The sequence below is a fragment of the Moschus berezovskii genome, chromosome 6 (genome assembly GCF_049115385.1).
Source record: "Moschus berezovskii isolate FMDL1 chromosome 6, NW_MosBer_1.0, whole genome shotgun sequence".
In the NCBI taxonomy this organism is placed as follows: domain Eukaryota; kingdom Metazoa; phylum Chordata; class Mammalia; order Artiodactyla; family Moschidae; genus Moschus; species Moschus berezovskii.
This window is the reverse complement of record NC_142465.1, coordinates 93,859,945-93,872,396: the sequence shown is the minus strand read 5'-3', so window position 1 is coordinate 93,872,396 and position 12,452 is coordinate 93,859,945. Positions and strand designations below refer to the sequence as shown.

Genomic DNA, 12,452 nt, shown 5'->3' with positions numbered 1-12,452 from the left:
ATAAACTCAGCACTGAAGAGGAGAAATAATAACAGATATCCCAGAAATAAAAAGAATTATAAGAGAATGTTATGAACAGCTATTTACCAACAAATTGGACAATCTAGAAAAGAAGTGGACAAATTCTTAGAATCATATAACCTTCCAACGCTGAATTGTAGAGAAATATAAATTCCAAACAGACTGATCATTAGTGAAGAGATTAAAATAGTAGTCAAGAAAGTCCCCAAAACAGACGTCCAGGAGCAGCCAGCTTTAAAAAGCAACTCAAAATGGATCAGAATTAAATGTAAGAACTGAAATCATAAAACTAAAAGAAAAGATAGGCAATGCACTCTTTGGCATTGGTCTTAGCAGTACTTTCTGGATATGTCTCCTCAGGCAAGGGAAGCAAAAGCAAAAATAAACAAACAAAAGATTTGCACAGTAAAGGACACCATCAGAAAAAAAGAAAGAAAAGAAGAAAAGGCAACCTATTGAATGAGAGAAGATATTTGCAAATCATATGTCAGATAAGGGGTTAATATCCAAAATATATTTTAAAACTCACAGAACTTAACAACAACAACAAAACCAACCTCATTTAAAAAAAAATAGGCAGAGAAGCTAAAATACATTTTTCCAAAGGAGACACATGATGACCTTTGAAAGGCCATATATACATAGATACAGAAAGGTACGTTGAAAGACGTTCAACATCATTAATTATTTGGGGAATGCAAATCAAAACCATAATGAGATATCACCTTACACCAATCAGAATCTAAATCATCAAGAAAAAAAATAAAATAAACCAAGTGAGAGATAACAAGGTTGTGATTTAGGATGATTAAGAGATGAAGGAAAAGTGTTTGGGTGTATCAGATACAAGAACTGTTTATGTCTTCATGTGTGAAATACTTGTATTTCAATTACAGTTCTGCTACATTTTTATCTTTACTCCTCTGGTTAAATAACTTTGCATCTCTAAACTTTATTATTCTTATTCTGAAGACAGAAATGCATGACAGGCAAGGATTTTGTGAGCATTAGAAATAATACTTGTAGAATACCTGGAACACATCCTAGCAAATATTAGCTTCCAGATAATAACATAAATTGTTTTCATGTCCTTCCTGCATTAATTGGAAAAAGAAATATCTAGTGAATGAAGAGAAACTAAGTTTTCTGTAGGGTGTCATGCAAACCTTCATCTTTATTTCCGCTATTAAACATTTTTCAAAGGATATTTTGACCATTTACAGTTTCTGTTTAAGAAAATTTGGATGTATACTAGTATCTATGTCATAGGAAAGCACAGATTTCAAAGAGAGTACATATACATCTATTCAGAAGATGTGGAATAAATTAGCATCTTAATTATGCATATTATTTTGGATAGTGCATTTTTCTCATTTTTATAGCTTCTTTTCAGTTTTTTTGTGTATGAAATGTTCTGTTTCTTTTCCTTCATTTTGAGATACTTTCCTCTACATCAGAGTGCCCAGTTAGATTAGTTGCTTTAAAATTCTTGTCCAGCAATACTAATATATGTATTAGTTACTAACATAATCTAAGGATTGGACTTGGTTGATTGTTAATTTTCCTGAGAATTGGCTATATTTTCCTGGCTCTTCATGTGTTGGTAATTTTGGACATTGTTATATTCTTCCAAAGTTTGTTGATAATTTTTGTTTGTGTTACAAGGCAATTAAGTTAGTTGACCTGAAATTGCAATCTCTGTCTCTTAGGAAATAGTTCAAATCTCAGTTCAATTACTTTATCCTTAGCTGGGCTAGCTTAAATTGTTCAGAGGTCAAATATTTGGACAGTTTACGTACAGAATTTAAGGCCCCCATTCTCTGGATCTCCCCTGAATTTATTCTTCAGATTCAGTTCAGTTCAGTTCAGTCGTTCAGTCGTGTCTGACTCTGCGACCCCATGAATCACAGCACGCCAGGCCTCCCTGTCCATCACCAACTCCCGTAGTACACTCAAACTCATGGCCATCGAGTCGGTGATGCCATCCAGCCATCTCATTCTCTGTCGTCCCCTTCTCCTCCTGCCCCCAATCCCTTCCGGCATCAGAGTCTTTTCCAGTGAGTCAACTCGTCACATGAGGTGGCCCAAGTATTGCAGTTTCAGCTTTAGCATCAGTCCTTCCAATGAACACCCAGGATTGATCTCCTTTAGAATGGACTGGTTGGATCTCCTTGCAGTCCAAGGGACTCTCAAGAGTCTTCTCCAGCACCACAGTTCAAAATCATCAATTCTTCGGTGATCAGCTTTCTTTACAGTCCAACTCTCACATCCATACATGACCACTGGAAAAACCATAGCCTTGACTAGACGGACCTTTGTTGGCAAAGTAATGTCTCTGCTTTCTAATTCTTCAGATTAGACCAACATTTACTGCAAAAACACAAGCAGATTTTCTGATCCAAGTGCTTTGACTCCTCTGATGCAAGGGTATGCTGCTGCTGCTGCTGCTGCTAAGTCGCTTCAGTCGTGTCCGACTCTGTGCGACCCCATAGATGGCAGCCAACCAGGCTCCGTCGTCCCTGGGATTCTCCAGGCAAGAACACTGGAGTGGGTTGCCAATTCCTTCTCCAATGAGTGAAAGTGAAAAGTGAAAGTGAAGTCGCTCAGTCGTGTCCGACTAGTAGCGACCCCATGGACTGCAGCCTACCAGGCTCCTCTGTCCATGGGATTTTCTAGGCAAGAGAACTGGAGTGGCTTGCCATTGCCTTCTCTGGATGCAAGGGTATATTTAGATAAAAAATTGAAAGTTTAAGATAATACAATTCCAATCATGTGTATACATATACATTTCTAAAATTTATGTTTGTATGCTAGGTCTTCATTGCTGCATGGGTTTTTCTCTAGTTGCAGTGAGTGGAGGCTACTCTCTAGCTCTGTTCGTGGCCTTCTCATTACAGTGGCTTCTTTTGTTGTGTAGCATGGGCTCTGGGGTGCACGGGCTTCAGCAGTTTTTGCACTTGGGCTCAGTAGTTGTGGCTCCTAAGCTCTAAAGCATGGGCTCAGTAGTTACAGCACACGGGCTTTGTTGTTGTAAAGCATGTGGGATCCTCCTAGATAGAGGATCAAATCTGTGTCTCCTGCATTGGCAGGCAGATTCTTTTACCATTGAGCGACCAGGGAAGCCCCTACATATACATTTTGATCAGAACATTACACTGACGATCTACAGGCTTTTTTTAAATTGCAGGCAAAATGTTAATTTCCTCTTATCTATCCTCATTTTAATATATTTCATGGACTTTAAGAAGTATCATAAAAAATATGAAACACTTCACAAACCTGCATGTCATTCTTGCACAGGGACCATACTTATCCTCTCTGTACTGTTCCAAATTTAGCTGCCACAAATTGTGCTGCCACAGCAAACACTCTCCCCTAAATTTTAATCTAAACTTTTTTTTTTCATTCTTCAGGTCAAAAGTACTGTGAGTTTTCTAAAAGAATTTTAACTTTTCTGAATAATGCTTACTGTGGCCTCACCTTAAAGCCATAAGAAAAAGAAATTAACTTCCAGTTCAGTTCAGTCAGGTCGCTCAGTCGTGTCCGACTCTTTGCAACCCCATGAATCACAGCATGCCAGGCCTCCCTGTCCATCACCAACTCCCGGAGTTCACTCAAACTCATGTCCATCGAGTCGGTGATGCCATCCAGCCATCTCATTCTCTGTCTTCCCTGTCTCCTCCCACCCCCAATCCCTCCCAGCATCAGACTCTTTTCCAGTGAGTCAACTCATCACATGAGGTGGCCAAAGTATTGGAAGTTTCAGCTTTAGCATCAGTCCTTCCAATGAACATCCAGGATTGATCTCCTTTAGAATGGACTGGTTGGATCTCCTTGCAGTCCAAGAGATCCTCAAGAGTCTTCTCCAGCACCACAGTTCAAAAACATCAATTCTTTGGCAATCAGCTTTCCTCACAGTCCAACTCTCACATCCATACATGACCACTGGAAAAACCATAGCCATGACTAAATGGACCTTGGTTGGCAAAGTAATGTCTCTGCTTTTTAATATGCTATCTAGGTTGGTCATAACTTTCCTTCCAAGGAGTAAGCGTCTTTTAATTTCATGGCTGCAGTCAGCATCTGCAGTGATTTTAGAGCCCAAAAAAATAAAGTCTAACACTGTATCCACTGTTTCCCCATCTATTTCCCATGAAGTGATGGGACCAGATGCCATGATCTTCATTTTCTGAATGTTGAGCTTCAAGCCAAACTTTTCACTCTCCTCTTTCACTTTCATCAAGAGGCCTTTGAGTTCCTCTTCACTTTCTGCCATAAGGGTGGTGTCATCTGCATATCTGAGGTTATTGATATTTCTCCTGGCAATCTTGATTCCAGCTTGTGCTTCCTCCAGCCCAGCATTCCTAATGATGTACTCTGCATATAAATTAAATAAGCAGGGTGACAATATACAATCTTGACGTACTCCTTTTCCTATTTGGAACCAGTCTGTTGTTCCATGTCCAGTTCTGACTGTTGCTTCCTGACCTGCATACAGGTTTCTCAAGAGGCAGGTCAGGTGGTCTGGGATTCCCATCTCTTTCAGAATGTTCCACAGTTTATTGTGATCCACACAGTCAAAGGCTTTGGCATAGTCAATGAAGCAGAAATAGATGTTTTTCTGGAACTCTCTTGCTTTCTCCATGATCCAGCGGATGTTGGCAATTTGATCTCTGGTGCCTCTGCCTTTCCTAAAACCTGCTTGAACATCTGGAAGTTCATGGTTCACATACTGCTGAAGCCTGGCTTGGAGAATTTTGAGCATGACTTTACTAGCGTGTGAGATGAGTGCAATTGTGCAGTAGTTTGAGCATTCTTTGGCATTGCCTTCCTTTGGGATTGGAATGAATACTGATCTTTTCCAGTCCTGTGGCCACTGCTGAGTTTTCCAAATTTGCTGGCATGTTGAGTGCAGCACTTTCACAGCATCATCTTTCAGGATTTGAAAGGGCTCAACTGGAATTCCATCACCTCCACTAGCTTTGTTCGTAGTGATGCTCTCTAAGGCCCACTTGACTTCACATTCCAAGATGTCTGGCTCCAGGTGAGTGATCACGCCATCATGATTATCTTCGTCGTGAAGATCTTTTTTTACAATTCTTCTGTATATTCTTGCCACCTCTTCTTAATATCTTCTGCTTCTGTTAGGTCCATACCATTTCTGTCCTTTATCGAGCCCATCTTTGCATGAAATGTTCCTTGATATCTCTAATTTTCTTGAAAATATCTCTTGTTTTTCCTATTCTGTTGTTTTCCTCTATTTCTTTGCATTGATCGCTGAGGAAGGCTTTCTTATCTCTCCTAGCTATTCTTTGGAACTCTGCATTCAGATGCTTATATCTCTCCTTTTCTCCTTTGCTTTTTGCCTCTCTTCTTTTCACAGCTATTTGTAAGGCCTCCTCAGACAGCCATTTTGCTTTTTTGCATTTCTTTTCCATGGGGATGGTCTTGGTCCCTGTCTCCTGTACAATGTCATGAACATCCGTCCAGAGTTCATCAGGCACTCTATCTATCAGATCTAGTCCCTTAAATCTATTTCTTACTTCTACTGTATAATCATAAGGGATTTGATTTAGGTCATATCTGAATGGTCTAGTGGTTTTCCCTACTTTCTTCAATTTAAGTCTGAATTTGGCAACCAGGTGTTCATGATCTGAGCCACAGTCAGCTCCTGGTCTTGTTTTTGCTAACTGTATAGAGCTTCTCCATCTTTGGCTGCAAAAATATAATCAGTCTGATTTCAGTGTTGACCATCTGGTGATGTCCACATGTAGAGTCTTCTCTTGTGTTGTTGGAAGAGGTGTCTCCTTTTAAGTGTCAACTCCTCTCCAGAATCTGACAGCTTTTTTTGCTCTCCCATGTTTTGGGGTGTTTTTGTTTTCCCCTAAGACTTTACGGGATCAGTCCAGTGGGAACTTATTCAGCTACATTGGAGAACTAAATGTTTAAAAATCACCCTCAGCCTGCTGAGGGTACTTAAGAAGAATAATGCAAAAAATAAGATTTGATTCATGGAAATGTTAACAAATCTTGATTTTTACTGAGAAAAAAAAAGAGAGTTATAGAAAAGTTAGGGTACAGTGGGGCAGGAATAAGACGTTAATGTAACAAGCCTGAATATGGACTAACTGTACAGTTTTCCACTGGTAAATCTCAAAACTACTTCCATACAAAACTCTCTCTTGAGCACCAAACCCGCCTTACCTGTGTCTATCCGGTAGAAGCTTATTTTTAGACATCTCAAATTTGATTTGTGAAGAGATGGTTTCATTGTCTTCCCTAAGACTTCTCTTTTTCTCATCCCAAATAATAATATTACTACATAAAGTGAAGCAAACTATAAGACAAATTCAGTTCAGTTCAGTCGCTCAGTCGTGTCCTACTCTCCGCGACCCCATGAATCACAGCATGCCAGGCCTCCCTGTCCATCACCAACTCCCGGAGTTCACTCAAACTCATGTGCACAGAGTCGGTGATGCCATCCAGCCATCTCATTCTCGGTCGTCCCCTTCTCCTCCCGCCCCCAACCTTTCCCAGCATCAGAGTACTTATATTCCTTTATTTCCACATTTTATTGGTTCTCCTCTTAAACTTCTCCCGAGCATGTCTATAACCTTCTGTTACCCTCTTCCCATCTCTGCTCATCTTTCTTTCTGAAATCAGATTCCTAACTAATTTCTTTGCCATAAATTCATCTTCCGCATGACTACAGAACTAGCCATCTAAAATTTAATTTTCTTCAGTTCAGTTCAGTTCAGTCGCTCAGTCATGTCCGACTCTTTGCGACCCCATGAATCACAGCACGCCAATCACAGGCCTCCCTGTCCATCACCAATTCCCGGAGTTCACACAAACTCACATCCATCAAGTTGGTGATGCCATACAGCCATCTCATTCTCTATCATCCCCTTCTCCTCCTGCCCCCAATCCCTCCCAGCATCAGAGTCTTTTCCAGTGAGTCAACTCTTCGCATGAGGTGGCCAAAGTATTGGAAGTTTCAGCTTTAGCATCAGTCCTTCCAATGCAGATTGAATCGCTTCTTGGCCTTTTGGCTAAGATCAAGTGCAATATCTGTTCTTATCAGTTTAAAAATGCAGATTGATCTCCCAGCGGTAGGCATATTTCTATCCTTATATTTCACCCACAGATATTCTTTTTGTTTTGCAAGTGATCTGTGTTCTTCCACTACTGTGGGCTTTCTGTGAGTTTCCTACTTTGTTTAAAATGTTTATTTCTTTTTCAGTTTCTCAGCTTCTTTTATCCCCTAAAGACTTCTTTCAAATGTTACCACATCTATAGGAACTTTGACCTTCGCAGACAGAATTAACCACTGTCCTGTGTATTCATAAATTTATAAATGTATAGCAATTGCAGTACTCATTAGATTATTATACTGGCATTATTTGTTTATTGGGCCAGGAAAACATTAATTCTTTGGGGGCATTTATTATGTCTTGTTTTTACTTCCCTTCTTACTCTGTATCTTTTTCCAACTCCAATGTGATTCATGGGGTCGCGGACAGTCGGACGCGACTGAGCGACTGAACTGAACTGAACTTAAGGCTTAGTGGAGTTAATTGCCATACTGTAGTTGCTCAACAAATGTTTTTGAGTAAATGAATTGAGGTTCAGATGAGTTTATGTTGTTGATTATGGCTGTACACATGGTAATGTGGAAACTTGGAACTGCCTCTGACCTTAATTCCAGAGCTCTTGCCATAACAAACAAAGGACTGACCTGCCACTATGGCTGGTAAATTCCGACTTTACCTTTTATCGCAGTGCTAGCTGTGTCTTTCTGCCTGTGATATTTTAAGATGTATTTGATAATTGTGAATATTTGTATCTCTGTTCTGAAATCTCTCAATCTTAAATTCTCTATCCTCATGGCATCAGTCTTTTAACATTTTTCGTTGAAGAAATTGCTTTTTATTATTTAATTATTTATGTTCTAAGAAAATCACCATACCATTCTTTCTCTGAACTTCAACCCCACATTAGGAACATGGCTAAAATGCTCACAGCTCAGCTTATAGTTAGAATAAAAGAAAGCACATTTATAAATCTATCTACAGTAACTCATTCCATATCCTTCTAAATTCCCAGTTTATGAAGAATCCTAATGTAGCCCTTGTGTTTGCACCTGTTACTCTTTTCTTCTTTGTAAAACCAATTTAGAATTATACTATGCAAATTTTGATTTTATTGAATCTCTCTTTTGTTTTGAGCTAATCTTCCTTTTAAGACTGAAAATATGGACATTGCAAAACATTTTTCAGAACTTTTAGAAAGCCGCTCTTATATAGGACAAGTTTTACTTCTGGTCACACTTGTATCTACTTTAATGAGATAATGTCCTGTTACTTTCTAAAACCCCCTCCTCTTTGTACCAGTTAGAGCTTTGATGATCGGGACTTAGATAAGAGCTTGCCTCAGCATTTCTTTAATAATCAATAAATCATTTGTCAGTGTGCTCATTACTGATTCTGCAGCAACTCAAATAGTGCCTGACAAAAAATGTGTTGGGCTAAATGACCAGAGTTCTATTTTTAACTGAATGAATTTACAGTCAAAAGCTGAGTGATGATAGCTCACAGTGATAATAAAATCAGACATTTATCAATGCTTATTACATGTCAAAAATTTTACATATATTCTTTTAATTAATCTTCATAATCATTTTATTGTAATTATCCCCATCTAAAAGCTGAAAATCTGAAAAATGAGAGGTTTCATTGCATGTAAACTCTATACCATATTTAGAACAGGGGAACAACAATTTATTCAACAACCAAAAACCATTTATGGAATACATATTCATAATGTGTCAAGCATCTGAGTTTGATAAAAAGCCTGATAACATCTTTTTTCTATTTATTAGAGAAGGAAATGTAGAACTTGACTTTCAGTTCAATACAGCACACTGCAAATAATAAGGCTGAAGCCATGTCCTCTCCCCCTCCAGTTTCAATAAAAATGTAAAAGACAGTAAAAGCAACTTGTGGATGTGCTAGGAAACAAGAAGAGATACATTCTGTAAATCAGAAACTATGAGTTTTCAAAAAGCTAAGAAGGAAAAAGAATTAGGCTAAAGAAAGAAATAACAGTCTAATACAAGTGCTGGAGAAGAAAGCTGAAAAAATATGGATGTGACTCCAAGAGTGCTTCAAAGGCAAAAGCCAGTGATCGTGGGATCAAGACAGGTCCCAGAGACAAGCAGCAGGCGTCTGTATAGTGTGTTCCACTCATTCAGTCAGAAAAAAACATGCCTCTTTCCTTGTTTAACATTTCACCGGATTGTCAGATTACACTCTGACCCCAACTTAATCCAAGCAGCAAGCTGCATAGGCATCTACCCTGGGCAAGAAAAGTGAATGTGGGTGGATGCCTGGGTCTATGGAGCCACAGTGTCTCTAGTGGCTGGTGACACCCATGGAGAAGTGAAGGGCCCACATGCAGATTAACTATTGACTCATTGTTTTAGTCACTACAGCATGCCTGACTCTTTTGCGACCCTGTAGACTGTAATCTGCCAGGCTTCTCTGTCCATTCAATGCTGGAACAGGTTGCCTTTTCTTTCTCTGGGAGATCTTTTTGACCCAGGGATCAAACCTGGGTCTCCTGCATTTGCAGGCTAATTCTTTACCACTGACCCACCCTGCTGCCAAAGACTGCTGCCTCTCCATCCCAGAAAGGCTTCACGAAGACTGAATATTCAAAGATAAGGAAAGGGAGCTTCCATATGTAAAAGAAAGCAGGCAGGCAAGAGTCACCAGATATTTACTTCACTACTCTTGAAAAGAGGCAACAAACTCAATAAATTAAAAAATTCACCCATGGCTGTACACACACACACAGGCACACACACACACACAGGCACACACACACACACATAAGTGTGTATATGTATATATACATATCTATAAGATTTATTTATTTATATTTATATATATTTATAAAAAGAACAGAACTTTAAAATTAGTAAAGGGTAGGGGAGAGGAATGGAGGAGGAAATATTCACCAGGAAGTTCTACATCTGTATAAAATTTCATATATCAGGGGATGAGAAAAGTGAAGAGAAGTTACAGGGGAAAAAATGAGCCTATGTAGTAGCATGCCTCTATCCGTCAACCACAGTGACAGTTTGAACATATCCAGTAGGACATGTTGCTTCTCTCAGCATAAAGCTACCCACATTTTTTAAATGGGAAAATACATTTTTTATAGTTTTAAAAACATATGATGTTAAATTTATTGTCTTAACCAATTTTTAAAGGTACAGGTCAGTGGTGTTAAGTTTATTCGTATTGTTTACAACAAATCTCTAGACTTTTTCATTTTGAAACACTGAAATACTTACTAAACACTAATATTCTCTGTTGTCTTAGCCCAGTTTTGAGGACCCATATTTTTACTTTCTGCTTTTATGATTTTGGCTACTTTAAATAGTTCACACGAGTGGAATCATACAGTATTTGTCCCTTTATGACTGGCTTATTTCGCTTAGCATGTCTTTGAGCCTCATCCATGTTGTAGAATGTGGTAGGATTTCCTTCCTTGTAGCTGTGAAAAGAAGAGAAGCGAAAAGCAAAGGAAAAAGGAAAGATAAAAGCATCTGAATGCAGAGTTCCAAAGAATAGCAAGGAGAGATAAGAAAGCCTTCCTCAGTAATCAATGCAAAGAAATAGAGGAAAACAATAGAATGGGAAATACTAGAGGTCTCTTCAAGGAAATTAGAGTTACCAAGGGAACATTTCATGCAAAGATGGGCTCAATAAAGGACAGAAATGGTAGGGACCCAACAGAAGAAGAAGATATTAAGAAGAGGTGGCAAGAATACACAGAACTGTACAAAAAAGAGCTTCACGACCCAGATAATCATGATGGTGTGATCACTCACACTCACCTAGAGCCAGACATCTTGGAATGTGAAGTCAGGTGGGACTTAGGAAGCATCACTACGAACAAAGTTAGTGGAGGTGATGGAATTTCAGTTGACGTATGTCAAATCCTAAAGGATGACGCTGTGAAAGTGCTGCACTCAATATGTCAGCAAATTTGGAAAACTAAGCAGTGGCCACAAGACTGGAAAAGGTCAGTTTTCATTCTGATTCCAAAGAAAGGCAATGCCAAAGAATGCTCAAACTATCACACAATTGCACTCATCTCACACACTAGCAAAGTAATGCTCAAAATTCTCCAAACCAGGCTTCAGCATTACAAGAACCATGAACTTCCAGATGTTCAAGCTGGTTTTAGAAAAGGCAGAGGAACCAGGAATCAAGTTGCCAACATCTGCTGGATCATGGAAAAAGCAAGAGAGTTCCGGAAAAACATCTATTTCTTTTTTATTGACTATTCCAAGCCTTTGACTGTATGGATCACAATAAACTGTAGAAAATTATGAAGGAGATGGGAATACCAGACCACCTGACTTGCCTCTTGAGAAACCTGTAAGCAGGTCAGGAAGCAACAGTTAGAACTGGACATGGAACAACAGACTGGTTCCAAATAGGAAAAGGAGTACGTCAAGGCTGTATATTGTCACCTGCTTATTTAACTTACATGCAGAGTACATCATGAGGAACACTGGACTGGAGGAAGCACAAACTGGAATCAGGATTGCCAGGAGAAATACCAATAACCTCAGATATGCAGATGACACCACCCTTATGGCAGAAAGTGAAGAGGAACTCAAAAGCCTCTTGATGAAAGTGAAAGAGGAGAGTGAAAAAGTTGGCTTAAAGCTCAACATTCAGAAAACTAAGATTATGGCGTCTGGTGCCATCACTTAATGGCAAATAGATGGGTAAACAGTGGCTGACTTTATTTTTCTGGGCTCCAAAATCACTGCAGATGTTGACTGCAGCCATGAAATTAAAAGACACGTACTCCTTGGAAGGAAAGTTATGAACAACCAAGACAGCATATTAAAAAGCAGAGATATTACTTTGTCAACAAAGGTCCGTCTAGACAAGGCTATGGTTTTTCCAGTAGTCATGTATGGATGTGAGAGTTGGACTATAAAGAAAGCTGAGTGCCAAAGAATTGACGTTTTTGAACTATGGTGCTGGAAAAGACTCTTGAGAGTCCCTTGGACTGCAAGGTGATCAAACCAGTCCATCCTAAAGGAGATCAATCCTGGGTATTCATTGGAAGGACTGATGTTGAAGCTGAAACTCCAATACTTTGGCCACATGATGTGAATAGGTGACTCACTTGAAAAGATCCTGATATTGGGAAAGATTGAGGGCAGGAGGAGAAGGGGACGACAGAGGATGAGATGGTTGGATGGCATCACCGACTCAAAGGACATAGATCTGGGTAGACTCCGGCAGTTGGTCATGGACAGGGAGGCCTGGCCTCCTGAGGTTCATGGGGTTGCAAAGATTTGGACATGACTGAGAGACTGAACTGAACTGAGAAATCAA

At 39.4% G+C, this 12,452-nt stretch overlaps 1 protein-coding gene, 1 non-coding gene and 1 pseudogene across 2 annotated transcripts in view; 2 read left to right on the top strand and 1 right to left on the bottom strand.

Moving 5' to 3' along the window:
- Window positions 1-12,452, top strand: part of LOC129535896 (solute carrier organic anion transporter family member 1B3-like) — a 79,858-nt gene that overhangs the window by 18,076 nt on the left and 49,330 nt on the right. The gene's annotated exons all lie outside the window — the stretch shown is intronic.
- Window positions 3,277-3,378, bottom strand: LOC129537369 (U6 spliceosomal RNA). Its single transcript, XR_016037754.1, has one exon. It is a non-coding gene; the product is annotated as a U6 spliceosomal RNA (small nuclear RNA).
- Window positions 7,054-7,224, top strand: LOC129537339 (U2 spliceosomal RNA; annotated as a pseudogene).